Consider the following 21220-nt stretch of genomic DNA (forward strand, 5'->3'; position numbering starts at 1 on the left):
GTGAGGAAAGCACCCTTTATGCTAAACTGCTAGACAAGAATCTGAGGGGCAGAGACCATGGTTAGATTTCAAGTTTCCATGAATCACTTGAAATTGCAGGTACAACATTTTATGGATGTGTCTCATATACTTCTGTGGGCAGAGAGCTATCATCAGACGATCAAAGGAGCCCAGTCTGCCAGAAAAATCAAGAACTATCTTCTGTATAAGTCTGATCTGTAAAAATGTGTTACTTCAAGAGATCCTGGCAGTCTTTCAAATATAACATGGGTTCAGGATGGATGAGAATTACCAGCTTATGTTCCTTCTCAGAAGAGTATGGGCTCATCCATGGACCATGGATGCAGAAACTGAAGTGCCATTTCAAATAATCAGGTCATTCATTATATTTTTGATGTTTTTTTGGTTGATGTTTATAGGTCAAATTTCTCATTTCTTTTCCTAAATTTCTACTTCATGTCTTACAGCAAATTTAGACATATGGTACAGATTTTTACAATTATGTTATAGGAGCTGGCATTGTGGCACAGATGCTTAATCGTCACTTGGAATGCCAGCTTCCCATACTGGGGTGCCAGTTTGAGACCCAGCTACTCTGCTTCCAGGCACCCAATTACTTGAGCCATCACCATTGCCTCCCAGGATCTGCACTGGTGGGAAGCTGGAATCAGCAGCCAGAGCCAGGCATTTGACCCAGATACTCTGATGTGGGACACGGGTGTCTTAACCTCTAGGCCAAACATCTGCTCCGGATATCTTACTCTTGAAGAACAGAATGTTCAGTGCTTTGAAATATTTAGTTCAGTTCAGTGAATTAGATGAACATTCACATGGTTTCCCCAGAATGTCTATACACTTATGATCGAGCAGTAATAGATAGCATCCGTCAAACACTTATTACATACAAGCCATTGTTTTAGTGCTTTGCATCAAATATCTCATTTAATTGTCAAAATAAGTTATGTGACAGAAACTATCACTATCTTTATTTTATATGATGAGAAAACTGTCATGTAGAGAAATAGGTGACTTGACATGATTTGGCACAGCTAGCAAATGGGAGTCAGAAATGAATCTTGAGAATTTCACTATATTGCACTTGGGTATTTTCTGTTCCTCAAATATTTGATTCTTACAATGGTAATAAATATTACTTTTACCATATGTAATGGATGTAAAAGGTATATCCTGAAATCAGAGGATATGATCTCTCCTCCCCTTATTTGCTGGATCCCAGACTCTCAATGTCCAAAGCAAAAATGGGAGGTCTTTTTGCCCATTATTTTCACATATATAATTTTTTCACTTTTATTTTTTTTTCACTGTGAATTTTAAGATTAATTTAGGACAGATAGATCCTTCATCATAACCTGACCTCTTTTAGGCCATACTGAATTCCATTCAGGACACAAATCTGTCCTAATCTGAATTATTGGCTTAGATAATCATGTGGGGAATTGGGAAGTGAAAAAGTGCAATGTGGGACTCGAAAATTGCATTCATGTTCTGAAGACTTCTGAATCCCCCTGGAGAAGGACAAAATGCTTTTTCTTAACTAAAAACATGCTCATTTTTGCTATGTATAGGGAGAAATGCATGAAAATGAGTATTCATCATTCTACCACAGACATGACTTTAAATTAATATAGTAAAAGTTATTTTTATAGATGTAGAAAAAGAAAGACCATAGATATTTACAATTTTTATTGACACCATATACATAAATACAATAGAATGCATTAAATCTTAGGTGCACATTAAGTGAATGTTTACATTTAATATGCCTGTATAACCATCACTCTGATCAAAATAAGCAACTTTTCTGACATCCAAGAAGACTTTCCCATGCCCTTTCCCAGACAATGCCCTCTTTCTCCCAGTGTTGACCACCATTTCAGTGTCTTTCACCATAGATTAGTTTTACTTGTTCTGGAGCCTCTTATGCATTGAAATAATAGGGTAGGAACATGCCACAATTAATTTATTTATCTTACTATTGAAGGACACTGGGTTATTTCTAATTTTCTATTATGAATAAAACTGATATTCTTCCATTGTTCTTTTCAAAGACATATTAAGACTTTCTCCTTGAATATAAAGCCAAGAGAGAAATTGTTGTGTCATTGGATATTAAAACTTTTATGTTCTCTTGTCCAATAATTTTTCAAAGTGGCTTTATCAGTTTATATTATCATAAGTATTATGTGACAGAAAAAGAGAGAGAGACAGAGAGACAGAGACAGAGAGCTCCTATTTTCTGTTTCACTCACCAAATGCCTGACATGGTACAGGCTAGGCCAGAAGAGAGCCAGGAGCCAGAACCTCAACCCAGGTCTCCCCTGTGAGTGATAGGGACTCAACTACTTGAGCCACAATGATGTTTCCCAGGGAATGTACTAGGAGGAAGCTGAGATAAGGAGTGGAGCCAGGATTTGAACTCAGGCACTGTGATATGGAATGCAGGCTTCTCGACAATCAGTTTAACCACTAGGCCAAATACACATCCCTGATACAGATATTTTACACACTGGAAAGAATTTAAGGCTTATTTAGTTTAGTTTTTCCAGCTCAAAAAATATTTACTTCAAGCTTATTGTATTTAGTGTGCTCAGATATACTTAGTGCGGGCTCATAGGCTAAAGTAATAAATCATGTTTTGCTTAATGGAGCACAAGATCTTTTTAGTAAATATATACTAACAATTGCTGAGTATTTAGTAGAATGCTCAGCAATGGAAGTGATACAAAAAGTACAACTCGAAATCTATCCGTTGCTGTCAGTGATTGTACAGTCTGTGTAAAGATGTAGAAAAAAATGTGCATAAAATGAGAAATATAAAATAGACAAAACAACATGGAAGGGCTGAATTGTAAGTGAAGGTCTGTAAGTAGTAGAGGAAGAAGGAGCTGATATTCCTGTTCCCCAGGTTACCTCTAGAAGTCTTGTCTTCGTTAGTATTCTATATTAGATCAGTCACTTTGTGTGATCATTTTTGTTTTCTAAATTTCTGCTTTTTTTTTTTTTTTACTACAGCTGTAGGTCTTTTTTTTTTTGGATGGGAATAGTATTATAAAATTGCTATCTAAATACTTTCTCTAGTTTACTTTTCAGTCCTTTTACTCATTCTCCTATTAGAATATTTTTCCTAATAGCTAGATTTCATTACTTGAAGTCACTCTCCTACTAAAATTGTCCAGTTGTTTCCCATTGGTTCAGAGGGTAAAATCAAAACTCCTTAGCATCCCACCTAAGAGTTACTCTAGCCCTGGCCTATATCCATTGCTTCATGTTTTTGTACCCTTTGACAGGTGCACATACACTTTTTTTTTTTTTTGACAGGCAGAGTTAGACAGTTAGAGACAGACAGAAAGGTCTTCCTTCCATTGGTCCACCCCCCCCAAATGGCCGCTACAGCCGGCGTGTTGCGCCGATCTGAAGCCAGGAGCCAGGTGCTTCCTCCTGGTCTCCCATGGGGGTGCAGGGCCCAAGCACTTGGGCCATCCTCCACTGCCTTCCTGGGCCACAGCAGAGAGATGGACTGGAAGAGGAGCAACTAGGACAGAACCCGGTGCCCTAACCGGGACTAGAACCCAGGGTACCGGCTCTACAGGCAGAGGATTAGCCTAGTGAGCCGCGGCGCCAGCCCACATACACTTTTCTACATAACTCTGAGTTTACTTTCATTTTTTTCCTAACCCACCATAATTTTTCATTTCTTTCCATATAGCATTTCCTTTTTGTGTGTCTCTTACTTAAAGACTTGGATGAAGGGCCAGGGCTTTGCTGTAGCTGGAAAAGTCACTGCCTGCAGTGCTAGCATTCCATATGGGTGCCCATTCAAGTCCCGGCTGCTCCATTTCTAACCCAGCTCTCTGCTAATGTGCTTGGGAAAGCAGCAGAAGATGGCCCAAGTACTTGGGCCCACGTGGGTCCCTGCATCCATGTGGGAAACCCAGAAGAAGTTCCTGGGTCCTGGCTTTAGATTCGCCTAGCTCCAGACGTTGCAGCCTTTTAGGGAGTAAAATAGTGGATGAAAGATCTTTCTCTCTGAATCTCTTCCACTTCCCCCTGCTCCTGGCCTCGTAACTCTGCCTATCAAATAAATAAATAAATAAATCTTTAAAAGAAAAAGACTTGGATGACCAATCACTTTCACTAGGAAGCCATTTCTGATCCCATCTCTGTCTAATTTAAATGCCCCATTTCTGTGCTCTAACAGAACTCCATTCTGTTCACACAGTTTTGTAATTATTAGTTAATCTATTTATTTTTTTGCTATTTGACAGTGACTTTTCAAGACTAAAACTACTATCATTCAAATTTAATAGACTTTTAGTAAATATGTGGATGAACTGGAATTTTATCCATCAGTTGATATCTAGAATTTATTAGATTAAGTATTTTTTTTAGAATTAAAATGGGTTTTAATATGTATTCCATTATTTGATTCTCATTACAAAGAAACTACAAAAAAGGTAAACCAAATGCAATGTGTCCAAACTTGAGGGTACTTCAGAAAGATTCTGGACATTGGAGTCAAAAAATAAGTTTATTTTGGTGTAAAACCATTTTGAAATCCAATGGTAGTTTTTTCCCTACACGCATTTTCCATAAACTTTTTTAAAGCTTTTTATTTATGGCCCAATTAAGTCATATGACTTTGTCAAGACTGCACAATAAATAGTTACACAATTCAGTTACAAGGGCATGAGTTTGTCCAAAACTTCAATAGCTGTTTTCTTCCTCTATTCCCATTGCACACATTCGTAATTTAAATGTTAGTTATCATACTGCGTTTGTCTCAGTTTTCTTCTGTTTGAATATCTTTCCTACAGATTTGGTCATATTGTTAGCAAATTAAGACTAGATTATCTATAGTAAGATCTGGATTATTGATAGACATAATTCTGCCTCTGAGATTTTAGTTTTATGGAATAGCTCTCATGGGATTTTAATCAAATGTATTTCTAAAAGGTAGAATATATAACAAAACCTGTTCAGAATAGTTCAGAGGTGTTCAGAATAGTTGGTATTGGCTTGTCCAATGTGACTTAAAGATTTATTTAAGAGTTTTATTTATATTTATTTATTTGAAAGAGTTACAGACAGAGGGACAGACAGAAAGTGAGAGCTTCCATCTGCTAATTCAGTCTCCAGATGGCTACAACGGCCAGGGCTGAGCTGAGCTGAAGCCAGGAGCCAAGAGCTTCTCCCTGTTCTCTCACGAGGATGGCAGGGGCCCAGGGACTTGGGGCATTCTGTTGTTTTTCCCAGGTCATTAGTGGGAAGCTGGATCAGAGGTGAAACAGCCAGGACATGAATCAGCGCCCATAAGGGATGCCGGTGTCCCAGATGATGGCTTTACCTGATACACCACAATGCCAGGCCTTCAATGTGACAAGGAATTTCAAATTGCAGCTTTCCCTCTTCTTCATTAATAAGTTGATGCCCCTTGCTAATCATTACCACGATCACACATTATTCACCTAGATCCATTTATAACTACCATAGAGACTATTATGGACTTAAGAATCATCCTTTCTTTTCACGACTCAATTTCTCATGGCTTCACATCAGATATGTACTGTTAAAGACTTAATCATCATGTAGCATTAGTCACCAAGAATCAGGAACTCACAGAATTCTGAAACCAGAAGGGATTATATAATTGCTGTTCAATTTGGAAATGAATATTTGAAGCCAAAAATATTAAGTGACATGTAGTGTGAAATAGCTACTTAGTTCTGTCCTCTTAATTTGAGTCTAGTATGCTTTTCATTAATTACACCATATTTATCTATTTTCTAACCTTAAACTTCTGCATTCCAAAACATGGTAAACTTTTTCTTGAATTGAAAACTCTGTACGTTTGCTGCTTATATTCCCATGCTCATGGCACAAGCTGTTTGTCTTTAGGAGTGAATGCCTTCAGGAGCTGCCTTACTCCATTGGACAATTTCTGACCAGCCATGATGCCTTGTATGGTATGCAGGACATTTATAGCCATTGTAACTGCTCTACTTCCAAATTGTCTAAGCTTTAGCACCTTTTAAAAATCTTTTGATGTGATCACCTGGCTTTCTTCCTCTTCTCAGTTTCTGTCTCTAGAATGCAGACCCAATTCAAAGACTTATGCTGGGAAACTCCCAGTTTCAGGTTGTTGGTTCTTAGTATTCTTATATTTATCCCTATCTCTCCTTTGAGTTGATATTAATATTTTCTCTACTGTTTACTATTGTATACATATTTTAATATGTGCTTTTGACTTTTGAGAAAATGAGGACCTTAAGGGACAATCAGATTCATTGTTTTTTCTTGACCTTAATCTGCAACTTGTCTTTGTCCATTTTCTTAAGATATTTCCAAAGTGTATTTTATAAAAAAAAAAAAAAACTCACCTATTTCTACCAAATACTTTGTAGAAAACAAATGCATCCATGGAACTAATGTCCTTTAGTACAGGTGTACCGTAACATGAGTGAGTATAGACGCTGTTTTTTGAGGCCTGTGCTAATGAGAATGATAAGTAGTACAGGGGAAAGAAGTTGGTCAGGTGGAACTTGAAGGAGAAGACAATGAATTCAAGTTTTAGATGTTAAGATTTAGATGGTGGCATAAGAGTAAGTGTACAGAACTTGAATTTAGTGAAAAGTATTTTATCTATGGCTGTATAACAGACCACCCCCAAATCAATGGTTTTAAACACAATCATTTTATTTTCTCACAGTTCTGTTTTCTAGGCTTGACTGAGTGTATGGTTTCCCGGATGCTCTTGAGTGTTTATTGCAGTTCATGTGACTGCAGTCATCTGGAGTTGGCTGTGGGCTACGCTCAGCTGGGCTGTTGGATATGTCTCGTGTAAGCTCTCCCTCTATGTAGTCTGGTGCCCTTGCCCCTTCACCTGGTCTCCCCGCATGTCTCTCCTACAAGGTGGACAGACTTTATATGTGGCAGATCCTGATACCCAAAAGTGTAGTAGTAGAAGCTCCTGGGAACCTGGAAGAAGTAAGCTCAGAAATGATGCAACATAATTTATGATTAATTTATATTATATAAATACAATGCAATTTATGTGTAACATACTTTTTATAAGATTTGTATAAAACACAGACTTATATAAATAAATTTGTTTTATAAATAATTTTTTTTGACAGGCAGAGTGGACAGTGAGAGAGAGACAGAGAGGAAGGTCTTCCTTTTTGCTGTTGGTTCACCCTCCAATGGCTGCTGTGGCCAGCGCACCGTGCTGATCTGAAGGCAGGAGCCAGGTGCTTCTCCTGGTCTCCCATGCAGGTGCAGGGCCCAAGCACTTGGGCCATCCTCCACTGCCTTCCCGGGCCATAGCAGAGAGCTGGCCTGGAAGACGGGCAACCAGGATAGAATCCGGTGCCCCAACCGGGACTAGAACCCGGTGTGCCGGCGCCGCAAGGAGGAGGATTAGCCTGTTGAGCCACGGCGCTGGCCAATAAATTTGTTTTAAATGATGCTTTTTTTTTTTGCTTAAAGTGAGTGACAGGCCTTGCTCAGATTCAAGTGAGGGCACTCCAGAAGTATGTTAATACAGGTTGCATGTTTAACTGTGGCCACCATGCAGCTGATTATCACAGATGTTGGGTGGCACACAGAATAGAAGGTAGATCAACTTGAAGAAGAGTTTTTAAATTTACTATTTATTTGTATGCTTCCCATACCAGAACATTGAGGCAAGGGATGTTTTTTATATTTCCAGTTCTTAGCACAGTACCAAATAGTTAGGAGTAGCTCAATATATATTCATTGTTCAAACACTGAATATATATATATATATATATATATATATATATATATATATAAAGAGGAGAGCACAGGGTTAACTACTGAACCTTTCTTCAAAAATGATTCACAGAGTGAATATTTAAGGAACAGTCAGAGAACCAGCCAAAGGGAGAGTTTCAAAAGAAAGGATGGTGGGTGACGGTATTTATTGTAGCAGAAAACTCAAGAATAGAGTAGAAAAAAAGCATATAAACTTTTGATAGCATTCCTTGAAGTTACAAATGTCACTCTTAATTCTGTCTTCTTTTGTTGGTTAGTTGAAATGTTTTCAGATATTTTTGTGGTCTTAAAATCTCTAATCAAATGTCATGCTCTTAAATAAAGTATAATGGCCTCAGTGAATCTGTATCATGATACTTGGTCTGAAGGAGGGACACAGTTTGATTTGTAACTTTTAAAAATTTTTGTAAAACATCATTTTGTAAAATCTTTAATATTAACTAGGAAAAATCAAAAACAAAATGAAACTAGTAAGATCAGATTCCTGACAATAATCTCTGGAGTTAAAATTAGAACTGGAAACTACAGTCAGTATTTTCATTGTAATTAACTTTATATAAGATTAAATTTACCATTTCTGTGTGTATAATTCAGTGGCATTAAGAATATTTGCATTGTTGTGCAACGATCACTGTCATTTATTTCTCGAACTTTTCCATAATTTCATACTGGAAACATGTACCCATTAAACAATAATTCACCATTGCCTCTGTATTTGCTCATTTCTTGTTGCTGTAACTGATGACTATAAACTAGGTAATTTGTAACCTCATCTGAGCCCTATTGCTGGCAGGAACTCTCTGTAGAATCCCAACGTGGCACAGGCATTACATAGAGAGAGGGAACAGACTTGCTAAGAGAGAGAGAGAGAGATCTTGCTTTCATAATAAAGCCACTCCTTCAATAACCCATTAATCCACTAATCCTTAAATGGATCAGTCCATTCACCAGGGCAGAGTTCTCATGCTCCAGTGACTCTTAATGGTCCTGTGTGGTCCAACCTTTTAATACTTTGCAATGTACATAATATTTCAATATGAGTTTTGATGGGGGCATTTGAACAATAGCACTCTCCTTCCCCCTAGATCCTATCTACCACCATTCTAATTTCTTTCTTTATGAATTTGATCACTCTAGGTACATAATAGAAGTGGAATCATATGATATTTGTCCTTTTATTCTGTCTGGCTTGTCTTAGTATAATATTTTCAAGGTTCATTCATGTTGTATCAATTCCATCTTTTCTAAAACCTGAATAATAGTCCATTGTATGAATATACCACATTTTGCTTTTTAATTCATGTGTCAATAAACATTTGTATTGTTTCTAACTTTTTTATTATTATTATAATTTATTTGATATAATCACAGTTTTATTTTGGTGTGTGTGTGTGTTTTCCCTTCTTGCTATCTAAATTTGCTGTATTTCCTTTTCCTAGTTCTGCTCATTGAGAAAAATTTGGGGAACAGTGTCCTGGAGAGCTCAGTGAAAGACCCAATACCAGCTATAGGTAGAATTTGAGCCACGATTTTCTCATGGTTGAAAAAGGACTTGACCAAGTTCTTGAATGAAGAGCATGATATTTTTCTGCCAATAGGGTTTTGATAAAAGGAAAGGAAAGGAATTTTGACACTTAAGTAGTTATGTGACTTTGACCAATGTTCTTAATGTGCTTGTGACTTAATTTCCTTGACTGTAAAATATAGAAATCATACTTATCTCAGAGATTGTTGCAGGGATTACATGAAAACATTTGGCTCACAGGCAGTTAAGAAACTAAATGAGTTTCTGTTGATGTCTTTGTTCTAATATAGTGGAAAAAATGGTTGTTGGATTTTCACAAATTTAGGATGAATGTAATGACATAAATGAAAATACAGGTTGTGGCATAATCATTAAGGGGACTGAGGATAGTAAGAGACAGTCATCTTCTAGAGTTGCTGATTCTGAGTACAGAAAGGAAACTGGTGAGGGGATCAGATGCTATGCATGTTAAGATGCTGTGGGAAGAGAAGATAAGCACCAGGTTTGCATATGAATCCATCAAGAGGCATAAAGTCAGACAAAATTGCAGGCATTGATTTATAGTTGAGCTGATTATTACCTGGGCAACTCAGTTTGCTTCATTCAGGGTGATTACCAGCAGGGATTTATTTATTCAGTATGGTTAATGATTCTTCTAAGTGATACTGGGTAGGTAGTTAAAATCTAAAAATAACTGCCATTTATTGAGTGTTTATTATGTTCTAGACTCTGAGCTAAGTACATTACATGTGACATCTTATATAATCTTCAGAATCATTCTGTGAAGTATGAGCTGTTACCAACCCCATTTTACAGATGAAGAAATCGAGATTTAAGAGATTAAATAAATTGTTCAATATTGTATAGCTAATAAGTGCTAAAGTTGGTATCTCATCTCAGGCACTTTGACTTAACTGTGTTTTAACAGTTGCACAATTTTTTTAAAGGTCCTGATAATTATCACTAAAAATTTCTTAATTCCAAATATATTTACACAGATTTTATCATGAAGTTTCTGTTATTAAGACATAAAAGTATATTCAGAAAGGTTAACATGATCAAAGGATCACTGTGTTACTACTCATTTTTTCTTAGATGAGGAAAACTAAAGAATTTACCATGTTTCTACAAACAGAAATACTATGCATCAAAATGATTCAAGGTCAAAATTATTGGCAAATGATCCAAGGGCAAAGTTCAAGGTTAAACATGAAGAATATGTTGTGAAGTCACTTAATATTGTATTTTTCAACTAATATTGTTATTATTAAGAAATTATCTTCTGAATATTGTACCAGAGCAATAACATATTCTTTCACTCATCTAGTAAATAGTGGCCATCTACTGGACACTATTAGAGATGATGTACTATAAAGGTTTGAAGTATTAAGAAAGGCATAGTCCCTGCCTTAAGGAGGTTATAGTCTGGTGATGATAAATGGATCAGCAAGTACTATAGTAAACACGAAGTCCTGGAACCAGAGAGGTGAGTCTACACCAGGAAGGTGGAGGAAGGAAAGCTTGAGGAGAAAGACTAAGGTAGAAACTGAGTCTCCTATGGTTTAAATGATTGAGAATGAAAAAATATGGCCAGTGTTGTAGCATAGCAGGTAAAGCTGCCACCTGCAAGACCAACATCCCATATATGTAGGTACTTGTTTGTGTCCCAGCTACTCCACTTCTAATCAAGCTCCCTGATGATGGTCTGGGAAAAACAGCAGAAGGTGGTCCAAGTGCTTGAGCCCCTGCTCCCACATGGGAGACTAGGAAGAAGTTCCTGGCTCCTGGCTTTGGCTTGGTCCAGCCCTAGCCCTTGTGGTTATCTGGGGAGTGAACCTGCATATGGAAACCTCTCTCTCTCTCTCTCTCTCTGTCTCTTCCTCTCACTCTATAACTTTCAAATAAATTAATACATTAATATATTTATATATATTTATATATAAAGAAGATTTCAAAATTAAATTAAAAATTAAAGGACTAACATGGAAAAAGATCTGCCTCATGTTATGGTACTCAAAGCGTTGATATTCTTGGTTTATAAACTACTTTTATAAACAAATAATCTTAAAGTCAAATTCCTTAGGCTGGAATTTCAGGGAGTTTTAAAAACACATTGTTAATTTCTTTATGGTTGAAGAAGGAGAACAAGCAATTCTCAAAGGGCTTACAAGTAGGCTAATCCTCCACCTGCGGCGCCGGCACGCCGGGTTCTAGTCCCAGTCGGGGCGCTGGATTCTGTCCCGGTTGCTCCTCTTCCAGTCCAGCTCTCTGCTGTGGCCCGGGAAGGCAGTGGAGGATGGCCCAAGTGCTTGGGCCCTGCACCCGCGTGGAAGACCAGGAGAAGCACCTGGTTCCTGGCTTCGGATCAGCAAGGTGCGCTGGCCGCAGCGGCCATTGGGGGTTGAACCAATGGAAAAGGAAGACCTTTCTCCCTGTCTCTCTCTCTCACTGTCCACTCTGCCAGTCAAAAAATAAAAAAAAACTAAAAAAAAAAACAAATGGACTTAATAGTAATAGGAATTACCATTGGGTACAAAATTGAAATATATGCATATATATTTTTAAAGGTTTATTTATTTATTTGAAAGTCAGAGCTACAGAGAGGGAGAGGCAGAGGCAAAGAGAGAGAGAGAAAGGTCTTCCATCTGCTGGTTCACTCCCCAATGGCTGTAATAACCAGGGCTGGGCCAGGCTGAAGCCAGGAGCCAGGAGCTTCATCTGGGTCTCCCATTTGGGTACAGGGGCCCAAGCCCTTGGGCCATCTTCTGCTGCTTCTCCTAGGTCATTAGCAGGAGTTGGATCAAGGTGGAACAGGTGGGACTTGAACCAGCACGCATTACTTGAACATGCTATGCCACAATGCTGGCCCTGAAATATACTTTTTAAAATATCAATTTATTAAAGATTACATCATTGAATGGAGCCAATATTGATGAAGCAATTTAAAGGGAGAGGGCATTATCATTCCTTTATAGGTGCAGATGAAATAGTTTCATTCTTCTTAGAGGGCAGTTGAATGATATATACTGGAAGCATTAATTTCTTACCTCACATGAGTTTAGTTTCTAGTAATTCGTTCAACCAAAACAAATAATCAGATTTCTGGGGAAAATTAAATGCAATAACTATGTTATTATACTCTTTACTGTAGTAAAATATTGGGAGCATGTTGGTTAATTAATTATGTATGTCTTTATAATAGATTGCTATCTTTTTTTTTTTTTTGACAGGCAGAGTGGACATTGAGAGAGAGAGAGAGAGAGAAAGGTCTTCCTTTTTGCCATTGGTTCACCCTCCAATGGCCGCCGCGGCTGGCGCGCTGCGGCCGGCTCACCGCGCTGATCTGATGGCAGGAGCCAGGTGCTTCTCCTGGTCTCCCATGGGGTGCAAGGCCCAAGGACTTGGGCCATCCTCCACTGCACTCCCTGGCCACAGCAGAGAGCTGGCCTGGAAGAGGGGCAACCGGGACAGGTTCGGTGCCCCGACCGGGACTAGAACCCGGTGTGCCGGCGCTGCAAGGTGGAGGATTAGCCTAGTGAGCCTCAGCGCCGGTCAGATTGCTATCTTGACATTAGCATTTGATTGCAGAAAACTTTTTAAAGGATACTGGAAAACATTCATGAAAGATTGAATAAAAGTTACCAAGATATTCTTGGATACTTTATATTTTTCATGATTTCTGTGTGTGTATTTAAATATCGGAGGGACATACATTACAATGTGTTAAATCTCCATTCAAGTTTTTCTCTCTGTGTTCTTTGTGTTTTCTATGCTTTCTGTAATAAACAGAATTAGAAAAATAAGGATTATTAAAACAACTTGAACTTATAAGTTGGAATGCTCACTTGAGTCAATTAATTGTCTTTCACTTTAATTAATGTAATTAGGTGAGTTATAACAACTTAAAAGTTATATTATACTTGCTGATTTCACTTTTTTTCTCTTTAATCTATACTTTTTCTAAAGAAGACATCTTGTGTACATTAGTTAAGCAATGTCCACCCATCAAGGTGTGTGTCAATAATGTTCCTTTTTCTATCAATACAATTAATTTTTATATATAAATAGATAATATAGTCAGTGATAAAAAAGAAAATGGATTTAAGTAACAGGAACAGAATTACTTACAAACAAAGCTTTTAAAATTTTTTCAAAATAAACACTAAATAGTGTCACCAAGGAAGATCTCTCCATTTTCTATCTATCTAAAAGTTGAGTTTAAAACTCATGTGTTTTAGAAGATTTAGGTGTTCAGACTGCCTTGGTTATGCATAACTGAAACTGGAAGGTGAATGTATCAGACCCCAAAACAATTGATTCCTTAGTCTTCCAGGGGAATTTGCCATTTTTGGAAGCAAAGCAAACTTTGAAGTTGTTTTTTGGACTGTATTTCCACAATAAAGTTGTAATTTGACTAGATTATAACTTGGTTTTCAAGTTGTTTTGGGCTTTGTTATGTTTGAGATATAAATATCTAAAGGATATTTATTCAGGAATATTTTTACAATGGCAAAAACTGAAACAAAAACCTTAGGTGTCCAAAAAGTACAATTAAATAAATTACAGTTTAGTCATTCAGGAAAATTTTGTGAACCCACTAAGAATATTGAAGAAAGATATTTATTGGTATTGAAAGATGAACATGGTTACTATGTAAATTAAAAAGAAAAAAGTAGGGGCTGGCACTGTGGCATAGCAGGCAACGCCACCTCCTGCAGAACCATCATACCATATGGGTGCCAGTTGGAGTCCCTGCTGCCCCTTTCTTTTTTTTTTATTTTAAGATTTATTTATTTGTTTGAAAGCAGAGTTATAGAGAGAGAGGGAAACACAGTGAGAGAGGTCTTCCATCCACTGGCTCACTCCCCAGGTGGCTGCAACAGCCACTGCTGTGCCAGGCCAAAGCCAGAAGACCAGAGTTGCTTCTAGGTCTGTGGGTGGGCTTCTCCACTTCTGATCCAACTCCCTGCTAATACACCTAGGAAAGCAGCAGAGGATGGCCCAAGTACTTGGATCCCTACACCCATGTGGGACACCCAGGAGAAGCTGCTGTCTCTGGTTCCACCCATCTCTGGCCATTGCAGCCATTTGGGGAGTGAACCAGCAGATGGATTCTCTCGCTCTCGCTCTTGCTCTCTCTCCTTCTCGTTGTAATGCTGATTGTCAAATAAATGAGTAAGTCTTTAGAAAAAATGTGTATCATGGTATACTATATAAAAATAAGTCAGGTTCAAAAGCAATATAAATACCATGAATCACATGACCTACAATTTACGTGTACACAGATGTATACAGAGAATAAGGTGCAGAGGAGTATATTCTGTTGACAGGGGCTATTTCAGGAAGTTATAGCTTTAAGTGATTTTATTTTTTTCTTTTTGTTGATGTATATTTCTGTTTTCTCTAAGGAACATATATTACTTGCATAATAAAAATTGTTTTGGAGTTTCTAAAAAAATTTAGGTGTTAATGGTCATTGAGAAATAATTATTTAGCTTAATGAGCTCCTACAATATTGTAATTTTATAGTCTAGAAGAAAGGTAGAATAATAAAGAATATTTTCTGGTATGATTGTTATAAAGTTATTGACCTAAATGAAGTCTCAAAATAGATTTATTGTATAGTGTTTGAAATGCATTAGTACTCACAGAGATTGGGTAGTTAATTCCACAATAATTATATCATTTCGCTTGCTAGTTCTCTAAATGTATTAGACAAAACTATCTTATGATCAAAACTGTATTTTAAAGATATGTTTTAGAGCTTGTCTTTTAATGAGAAAGAAAATTTTTTATTTGATAAGAATTAATGGCCAGCGCCGTGACTTAACAGGCTAATCCTCCGCCTTGCGGTGCTGGCACACCGGGTTCTAGTCCTGGTTGGGGCGCCGGATTCTATCCCGGTTGCCCCTCTTCCAGGCCAGCCCTCTGCTATGGCCCGGGAGTGCAGTGGAGGATGGCCCAAGTGCTTGGGCCCTGCACCTGCATGGGAGACCAGGAGAAGCACCTGGCTCCTGGCTTCAGATCAGCGAGAGGCGCTGGCCGCGGCGGCCATTGGAGGGTGAACCAACGGCAAAGGAAGACCTTTCTCTCTGTCTCTCTGTCTCTTACTATCCACTCTGCCTGTTTTAAAAAAAAAAGAATTAATGAAAGTATCTTTTTTGGCTCTTTTTTAATTTTTAAAATTTATTTGACAGACAGAGTTAGACAATGAGAGAGAGAGACAGAGAGAAAGGTCTTCCATTGGTTCACCCCTCAAATGGCCACTATGGCCAGTGTGCTGCACCAATCTGAAGCCTGGAGCCAGGTGCTTCCTCCTGGTCTCCCATGCGGGTGCAAGAGCCAAAGCACTTGGGCCGTCCTCCACTGCCTTCCTGGGCCACAGCAGAGAGCTGGAGTGCAAGAGGAGCAGACGGGACTAGAACCCAGCGCCCATATGGGGTGCCAGCGCCACAGGTGGAGGATTAACCAAGTGAGCCATTGTGCCGACCCCCTTTTTGGCTCTTTTTTGTACTTTCTTTAGTCTGCCACTCCTAACTGAAGAATAATTTACATTCATAATTTTGTAATGTTAATTTAAGTGGTTGACAAAAATCATGAAAATAAGTACTTGTCCTACTCCAGATAATTCATGTTCTAGTATTTAAGATTAGAAAATCATAGTCTTTAAAAATAAGTTTTCCAGATGTTATATTTCCTATTACTGCTTTTGGGCAGCAGTATTTTCTTCTAGTTAAGTCAACACTTTAGTGGGCAAGGCAACTGTGCAGTAAGCACAGCAGGCTCTTGGCAACATCATAAAGTAAAATAAATATATCATTGGATGTTTCACTTTTTCCTTTAGTGCATTTCCATTCAGATTCGTTATTCAGACTTTTTGTTTTTGGCATTCTGTGCCCTGAGAATGCTGGGCTTCCAGACTTCTTAAAACTTTCTTGTAGTGATACGTGGTGTATACTAATCTAAAAAATGAGTTTAAAAGTTCTACTTAAGTAATATGATTTATTAATCCAGTATAATAATTATGACCCTTATGGAATGACAGCTGATGTTGAAAATTTCAGGCATCATTGGCATTTCTTCTGTGTTTTCCCAAGTGTGTGAGCTTGCCCAATTCATCTGCTCTTTTCCTAAGTTCCTTCATATAAATCCTTGTTTATTTGGTGTCCATTTATATTATAGCAGATGCCATTAGTATACGGAAAGGTCTGCGATCAACTATGCAGAATTAATTGTCTTTCCTGTTTTTAGAATTAGTTTATTTATTTGAAAGACAGACTGACAGATAGAGGGAGAGAGAGAAACAGAAAGAGATCTTCCATATCTGGTTCATTCCCCAAATGGCCATAACAGCCAGGGCTGATCTAGACTATAGCCAGGAGCCCAGAACTCCCCCGGGGTCTCCCACATGGTTGGCAGGAGTCTAAGCACTCTTTTTATTTTTAAGAGCTGTCATAATTTCTTTTTAAGAACAAAATTTTAACTGAAAAGCCACAATAGGTGGAAAAAAGAATGGATCATACTTGGTAACATCCAGTGACAGCCACAATAGTTTTACATTTATGCATTCTATGGTTTCATATTTTCACTTGCCTTCCATTTCTTAGATGCTCCTTATAAAATTTTCAATTATGAACAGAAGTTCGACCTCAAACCTAGTCCTGAAATTGAGAGCCAGGAAAAGTAAAACAGTTCAAATTGCTATCTCAATATTCTACATTTAATTAAAAAAAAAAAGAGAGAAAGAAATGGCTATGTTTAAAACACAATGCCCAAAAATGGAAAAAAATACCAAAATAAGCAGCAATATATATTTACATGTAATAGTCATTATATGGGAAGTGTGTTTTTGGATATCTACAATGCACTTGTTCTGTGAGTCTCTAACAATTAAACTGGCTTAGACCAGCACTACCAAAAGTAAGAGGACTACATAAGAGGTACACATTTGCAATACTGCTAGTTTTAAAAGTAGTAAGGCAAAAATACATCAAGTAGCACATATTACAAGAACCTCCACTAAACTACCAATAGCTTCTATTCAATATGCTTCTTTTCCATAACTGTACTATCAACTACCAAGAAAGAAAAGGTGAAATTAAAAGTAATGGTACTAAACTGAATTGTTTGAAGCCAGTGCCCCAGATGTGGGGAAAGTGCATTTAGTTCAGCAGCATTATAGCACAGTGTGAAGATATGGTACTTAGACACAAATATTCCAGAACTGAAAGATACCAGACAAGCCAAGATATAAAACCATAGTACACTGTTAAATAACCTTGAAATGTACATATATTGCAGTTATTTCATTGTACAAAGGGAGAAATCTTTAAAGTTACCTATTATAGTTTATGATATAATAAATACATTATCTATATAGCATGGTATATACATATGTAGAATGTGTGTTTATGGGTAATTGATGTACTTTTTTACCAAATTATTCTAGTTTTTGTGGATCTGCAACTTTCAGGAATCACAAAACTCATTTTCATTACATGCTGCTGTTGCCCCAAACTTCAGAAAACATATTTATACTACAAAAAGTCTCATCATCCTCCCCCTAGCCAAAGACTCACTTCAGATATTTTGCTTCACATTCATCAAAGAAGCACAATTAAAGGAATTCTAGACTTTCACCAGTATCTTTTCACTTTGCCAGCTGTCTCAAGCATGTGTCTTTTAACATTTAAACCAGTTGATGCAAATTCTTTAGCTAAGGATATAAACTCTAGATTTTATCAAATCAGAGCAAATCAAAACCAAAGGGGGGAAAAATCCAGTGATTTTCTCTGACTGTAAACAATATATAAACTTTAGGCTGGCGCCGCGGCTCAATAGGCTAATCCTCCGCCTGCAGCGCTGGCACACCGGGTTCTAGTCCCAGTTGGGGCTCCGGATTCTATCTCGGTTGCCCCTCTTCCAGGCCAGCTCTCTGCTGTGGCCCGGGAGTGAAGTGGAGGATGGCCCAAGTCCTTGGGCCCTGCACCTGCATGGGAGACCAGGAGAAGCACCTGGCTCCTGGCTCCTGGCTCGGATCAGCGCGATGCGCCAGCCGCTGTGGCCATTGGAGGGTGAACCAACGGAAAAAAAGGAAGACCTTTCTGTCTCTCTCTCTCTCTCACTGTCCACTCTGCCTGTCAAAATATATATATATATATATATATATATATATATAAACTTTAAATCGCAATTCTCAAAATTAAGTTAAAGAAAAATTCTACCTTCAGGGCCTATAAATAACTGATAATTAGGAAGGGGAAAATGTACATGAAAAGTTGCAATGATGTTTTTGCCCATTATATGCTTCCTAAGAGAGAGTATACCTAACTATAGTGCCTCAAGTCCCTTAAATTTAGTATCATCATAATTTATTTGCAAATGTTTTATACAAATTGGCATATCAGATTGCACAACAGAAAAACATCCTCAAATTCAGCAAAGAAATCTTATTGAAGCCTTTTGTACAAAATTAAAAATATCTAAATGGCTATGATTCCTCTATTAGCAGAAATTCATAATGCAGTCTTTTAAATCTGCCAGATATGTCAATATCTATATAAATTATAGATATGAAACATTAATGTCTATCTATTTATTTATTTATTTATTTATTTGACAGGCAGAGTGGACATTGAGAGAGAGACAGAGAGAAAGGTCTTCCTTTTGCCATTGGTTCACCCTCCAATGGCCGCCGTGGTAGCGCGCTGCGGCCAGCGCACCACGCTGTTCCGATGGCAGGAGCCAGGTGCTTCTCCTGGTCTCCCATGGGTGCAGGGCCCAAGTACTTGGGCCATCCTCCACTGCACTCCCTGGCCACAGCAGAGAGCTGGCCTGGAAGAGGGGCAACTGGGACAGGATCGGTGCCCCGACCGGGACTAGAACCCGGTGTGCCGGCGCCGCAAGGCGGAGGATTAGCCTAGTGAGCCGCGGCGCCGGCCAATGTCTATCTATTTTTGAACAATGTTTGGGACCAGCAGATTTGTATCAGACCATGGTATGATATGGACCTTACATCTTTAGGAACTGAATGATAAAGAAAGGTCCCCCCAGCAACAGGTGGGGTGGAAGGTGACTGAATGGACAGTTCTCAATACTTATGATTAAAGGCTTGCTGCAGAGAGACAGTTCAAGGGGAAGGCTATGAAGGTTGGGGTTGTCATTCAAATACAGTTCTAAGTTCTCAACTGTACCTGCAGATCCCTATGATAAGCAATTTCATTTGGCAGGGATTCCAATTTATTCTCTAGATCCAATTCTCTTAACTTCTTAAGGTTTCCAAGGCTATGGAGAAATTTCTTGAGAAAACTGTTTGATAATATTAGAACCTAAAGAGAAAGAAGACCAGACACATCCTCAGGGATCTTTGTGAGCTGATTAGTAGCTAAATTCGACTCTACCATACTAGTCCAAGTTCCAAAATCCTAGAGAAGAGATGTTAACTGATTGTCCTTCATATTCAGCTTACTTAATACTTTTGCTCTGGAGAAAATCCCAAATGGGATTTTATTGATTCAGTTGTGTTCCTTGTTAAGAGAATAGATAGTAGAAACTGAGATGGACCACCTACTGGATTTAACTGGAAGGAATTTCTGGTTAAAGTTAATCTATTCAGTTTCACAAGACTAGATAAAAGACTCTCTGGTAAAGTAGAAATGTTATTGTTCTCTAAATTTAATTCTTCCAGTGCACTGATTTTGCTAATTATCTGGGTATTGCTGATAGTCTATTGTATCTTAGACCAAGATGACTTAAACTGGACAGGTTTCCTATAGTATCTGGGAGGTCTACCAGTTCATTTTGCTGCAAATCCAGGTTAGTTATCTGCATGCAGTTTCCAGACTCCTTGGAAGGTGTTCATGTTGAGCGTGGGCTACATCCAGGGTAATGAGGTTACATAATTCACCAATTTCAGCAGGGAGTTGTTTGATTTTGTTCTCCTGAATATAAAGCATGCTGAGTTTTGACAGGTTTTTGATGTCCTTTGCCACAGTAGTTATATGATTAAAGGGAAGATATAGAGTGGTGAGAGAATCCAGCCTATTCACCACTGGAGGAATTTCTCTTAGATTATTATGTCATAAATCAAGCATCCACAGCTTCTTCAAGTTATCAAGAGTCAGGCAAACTGGTAAGCGAATTTTCATGTGGAGCCAGTATCATGAGATTTACTAGACAGCCTGCCTCTCCTGGGAGGGGCTGTAGTTTGTTACTGTATAAATAAAGTTCTGTTAATCACATCAATTCTTTGATTGATGATGGCAATATCTGTGTAGACCTCTTTGATACGTCCAAATGCATTGAATTCTCTTCCCGACATTTGTTGAGCTCTTTAATCACCTCTGCATTACTAGACTTTTATCTAGTCCCAGGTGCAGGATTTGGCATTTTGATGGTATTGTCAACTGAAAAAGCCAGCCCTGGTTGGGTAGCACTGGAGTCCTTCTTTCCTTGTTTGGCATCTTTCTGTTTGGTCTTAGGTTCTTTAACTTTGCTCCCTTTCCAAAAACTTCCAGAGGCTTTGCCTCCTTTTCTCTTTCCTTAGCTGATGTTACTTTGGGATCTTTGTCTTTAAAGTCTTTTTCTTTTCCTAAACTACTTTTTTTTTTGACAGGCAGAGTGGATAGTGAGAGAGAGAGAGAGACAGAGAGAAAGGTCTTCCTTTTTGCCGTTGGTTCACCCTCCAATGGCCGCTGCGGCCGGCACATCGCGCTGATCCGAAGGCAGGAGCCAGGTGCTTCACCTGGTCTCCCATGCGGGTGCATTGCCCAAGGACTTGGGCCATCCTCCACTGCCTTCCCCGGGCCATAGCAGAGAGCTGGCCTGGAAGAGGGGCAACTGGGATAGAATCCAGCGCCCCAACCGGGACTAGAACCCGGT

At 38.4% G+C, this 21220-nt stretch overlaps 1 pseudogene; it reads right to left on the bottom strand.

Moving 5' to 3' along the window:
- Window positions 1-19327: 19327 nt before the first annotated feature.
- Window positions 19328-20934, bottom strand: LOC133766256 (leucine-rich repeat protein SHOC-2-like; annotated as a pseudogene).
- Between the last annotated feature and the right edge of the window lie 286 nt (window positions 20935-21220).

This window comes from Lepus europaeus, chromosome 1 (assembly GCF_033115175.1).
Source record: "Lepus europaeus isolate LE1 chromosome 1, mLepTim1.pri, whole genome shotgun sequence".
Lineage (NCBI taxonomy): Eukaryota > Metazoa > Chordata > Mammalia > Lagomorpha > Leporidae > Lepus > Lepus europaeus.